General features: G+C 51.6%; 1 long non-coding RNA gene across 1 annotated transcript; it reads left to right on the top strand.

The window, feature by feature from the left end:
* Window positions 1–1245: 1245 nt before the first annotated feature.
* Window positions 1246–3973, top strand: LOC113884991. Its single transcript, XR_003509088.1, has 3 exons — window positions 1246–1988; window positions 2094–2443; window positions 3934–3973. It is a non-coding gene; the product is annotated as an uncharacterized LOC113884991 (long non-coding RNA).
* The last annotated feature ends 454 nt before the right edge of the window (window positions 3974–4427 follow it).

Below are 4427 nucleotides of genomic sequence, written 5' to 3'. Positions count from 1 at the left end.
GTGATGCAGATACATAAGTAAGGGGTGGTGGTTATAGAGATGCAGTGATAACAACAGGGGGAATCAGGCGTCCCTGGCCCTGCTAGCAGGGTGATGGAGCTCGCAGTGCTGTAGGGCAGGGTTTGCGCTCAGCCAGCCTTGGTGCTGCCCACTTGCACAGGGCACCCTCTCTCTGGCTCTCCCACCTCCAACCTCAAGCTTCTTCACTCCAGTCATCCTGACAACACCTTGAACATCCAACACCCTCTCCTGCCAAATCCATGTCCCTTCCTCTGTCACAGTCCTTCTGGGCTCTGGTCTCTACCAACAGACAGTTCAGCCCAGATAAAGGCAGCCCGGTTAATCTGTATGCTACTGCAAGTGTTCCAGTCCCAGATAATACACTCATTACTGCAGGCACGTGGCCGGGCTCTTGGAGAAGGTCATGGGGCTGGGGTTTGGTTTGTACCTGGGGATCCTGGGGAGAGCTTGAACAGATGGGGTCTCACTACCTCTTAAGCCATCATGAGGGTATGGCCATTCAGGCCTCCTCTGTGTGTCTGGCGCTGACCTTTGAGCTGGGGCAGCAGAAAAGTCACAGGCTTTGCAGTCAGATGAATCTGATTTGGCCCCTTACAAGCTCTGTGCCTTACAGTTTCACTTCATGCCTCTGGACCTCAGTATTTCGCATCTGGATAGGAAAGTATCTCATCTAATAGGAAAAGTAAACCTTTTCCTAGCAAGTGTGGGCTTGCTGTGAGAATTGGAAAGAATAAATGAAAAGTAGTTACCCAGGGTGGGTCCCTGCCAAAGGCAGTTCTGGGATGAGGGGGTCGTCCTGCCTGAAGCCTTGGGGACACAGGGTGCCCCCAGGCTCAGGGCTGCAGGCTTGGCTCTGGAGTCAGACCCCGTGGGCTCCAAGGCTGGTTCCAACACTTATGAGATGTGTGACTTTGAGAAAGCTACTTTTCTGGGCCCTGGTTTCCTTATCTGTAAGGGGACAATGTCAGTCCTTAAGTCATAGGGATTAAGTAAGGGATCTCGGAGTATGATGGAGCTGGCACTGTACCAGGCTAGAAGCATAGTTTGAGGGGGCTGGGGGAGGACTTCACAGGCTGCCCGTTTTGTCTCCTCTCTCTCAGTTCTGTCTCTCGCCAGTGGCGGGGTCACTGCTGGGGCAGAGGCACTGGGGAGCAAGCTGTGGGGCGCGGGGGGCTCAGGGTGGAGGTGCCTGCCCCATACTGCAGAGGGCAGGGGTTCTCAGGGTGTGACGGATCAGAGCATCTCACCTTAAGAGGCCCGGAGAGCTGCAGACAGAACTTTCTGGGAGGGACAGCCTGGGGCCTGGGGTGTGAGAGGTTTGGCATGCAGGTGGAAGGGGAAAAAAATTCAGCTCTTTTTTTAGCTCCTGGGTGTGTTAGAGCATTATTAATATACTAATACATTATCTCCATTAGTCTTTGTGGATTCCCGAAGGTATGTTATTGCGTTTTTAAAATTCTTTTTTGGCTGTGTCATGTGGCATATGGGATCTTAGTTCCCTGACCAGGGATCAAACCCATGCCTCTGCAATAGAAGTGCGGAGTCCTAGCCACAGGGGAAGTCTTGGGTATATTATTATCACCCCGCTTTGCAGACAGGGAACCTAAGGCAGACTGGTTTCTATCTGCTGAGGTCACATGGAGAGTGGCTGAAGGGAGAGGGACTAAGCCAGGTGTTTGCTGGGCTCCAGAGCTCCTCCTGGGCAGAGGCTGGGCCGCGGCCCCAGTGGCTTCGGCATGATCCGTGGATCCTCCAGTTACCAATGAGGCCAAAGCGAGCTGTGTGACTAGGGTTCAGCTAGATCCTTGGGGTGTGGCTCCGCGAATTGGTCAATCAACAGACACAGGCAGACTCCAGCTTCTAACGCAGGCTCGGGGCAGCAGGGGAAGGAGACCTGCTGAGCTTGCCGACTTGGAGCGGAGTCACCAGCTCGGCGTTTGCTGAAATCACCTCTGAAACTCTGGATGGTAAGGCATCACAAACCCTCCCTTTTTCTCTTCTCCTGAAACTGTTCTTGACCACAATTTCTACTGTCCGTTTGTTTTGTTGGGTTGTTTCTCTTTCTCCTGCAGAAAGGACACTCAGATTGAAAAGACAAGACAAACAAAAGCCTCAGTGAGATAAGAATTGCGGCTGATGGAGTTCTGGCTAACTGAAGCATCCTGCGGAAGGCAGCTTTTATCCCTGTCACTCAGCATCGGTTTAGTGTGTATCTGCCGTCGCCACTGACAACCAGCGAGTCCTGTGTGTGGTCACGTTACCTTCTGGGGTGTGTCCGTACCAGGGGATAAAGGGGCCCAGCAGATGGGTCTGTCCCTCCCTGATCTCCTGTAGGGTCAGTGGCCCTTGGAGAGGAAGAGGACCTCATGGGGCCGAGCCAGCCCTGCTCTGCCTTTGCATGTTTTCTGCGCAGTGATCCCAGGTCTGTGTGATGGATGCGGCTGAAATGGGTACCAGGTGCGGGGAGGGGAGGGAGGGAGCCATTGAGAGAAGGGCTGCATGTCTGGCATCTTCAGTGGGCGAGGCCTCTCTGGTTAGGAGCTGGCTGTCCCCAGGGCCTTTTGTTTATCGTTCATTCCTGTGTCTTCCTTCCTCCTTTCTCCTTTCCCCTTTTTCCATCCACCCATCCATGACACTCTGTAAGAGATGTGGGATGACATGTATAAGACGAGGTCCCTGCCCTTTAAGAGCCTCCAATCTAGGAAGATGGGTGTGTGTGATAAAGACACACACAAAGCAAAGCAGGAAAACAACAGCAGGGCTGTAGAACAGAGCATAACGGGCTTTCAGGGCAGAGGTCTTGCTGATGCGGTCAGGAAGAGAGGTGAGCGAGTTGAGCCTGGAGGGGTAGGTGACGGGGTTTCAACTGATGGAGGGAACAGGATCAGCCTGTCAGGGATCAGAAAGAGCAAAGGTCAAGGTGGGAGGGTGGGAAGCCTGTGGGTGTCCAGGGAAAGGGGAGCTGTTTGGTTTGGCCTTGGAGGAGGATGAGCGAAGATAAAGATGGGGGAAGTTTGGAGCCAAGTTGCAGAGGGCCCTGACTTTAGGCTTTGCTGGGAGAGGCAGTCAGGATCCACACAGGGTTTCTGGCTGGTGGGTGCCTGTCCTGAGCGGTGTTGACACATAGCTGGCAGGGACTGCAACACCAGAAAGGGCTTTCCGTGGCTCTTCTTGGATGCCCGGGGGCGAGTCCACACCCACTGTTGCTCCCTGACCCAGAGGTGCCTGCCATGACTTGCCCGGTCACTCCTCCCCTGTCCCAGCACTGCAAGCCGCTCCCATTAAGGTGAGGATCCACAGAGGAAGCCCCGCCAGACTTGACTAGATGACTAAGTGATGGGTCACCCTTATGGAAGGAAAACATTGACCAGAAGAACCTGTCCAAGGGAGGCAGAGTTTGATACAATTAAACTTTGTCAGAGACAGAGAGGCATCGCTTGGTAGATGTACATGTCCCAGCCATGACCGGAGAAGGCAATGGCACCCACTCCAGTACTATTGCCTGGGAAATCCCATGGGTGGAGGAGCCTGGTGGGCTGCAGTCCATGGGGTTGCTAAGAGTCGGACACGACTGAGTGACTTCACTTTCACTTTTCACTTTCATGCACTGGAGAAGGAAATGGCAACCCACTCCAGTGTTCTTGCCTGGAGAATCCCAGGGATGGGGGAGCCTGGTGGGCTGCCGTCTATGGGGTCGCACAGAGTTGGACACGACTGATGTGACTTAGCAGCAGCAGCAGCAGCAGCCGTGAGGGTCCTTTTTTTTAAAAATGCATTTTATCAAAGTATAGTTGTTTTACATTGTGTTAACCTCTGCTGTACAGCAAAATGATTTCAGTTATGTATAGTTATATACAAATATGCACACATTGAGTTATATATATGTATACTTACATAGCTATGGTTTTTCAGAATTGAACCATAAAGAAGGCTGAGTGTTGAAGAATTGATGCTTTGGAATTGTGATACTGGAGAAGACTCTTGAGAGTTCCTTGGACAGCAAGGAGATCAAAGCAGTCAATCCTAAAGGAAATCAACCCTGAATATTCACTGGAAGGACTGATGCTGAAGCTAAAACTCCAATACTTTGCCACCTGATGCGAAGAATCGACTCATTGGAAAAGACCCTGATGCTGGGAAAGATTGAAGGCAAGAGAAGGGGACAACAGGGAATATGCTGGTTGAATGGCATCACCGACTGAATGGATATGAATTTGAGCAAAGTACCGGAAATAGTGAAGAATAGGGAAGCCTGGTGTGCTAGAGTGCATGGGATTACAGAGCTGGACACGAATGAGTGACTGAACAACAGTATATATACAGATATATATATACACATATACGCATTCTTTTTCATGTTCTTTTCCATTCTGGTTTATTACAGGATATTGACTCTACTTCCCTGT

Source organism: Bos indicus x Bos taurus, chromosome 27 (genome assembly GCF_003369695.1).
Source record: "Bos indicus x Bos taurus breed Angus x Brahman F1 hybrid chromosome 27, Bos_hybrid_MaternalHap_v2.0, whole genome shotgun sequence".
Taxonomy (NCBI): Eukaryota; Metazoa; Chordata; class Mammalia; order Artiodactyla; family Bovidae; genus Bos; species Bos indicus x Bos taurus.
This window is presented reverse-complemented; position numbering and strand designations above follow the sequence as displayed.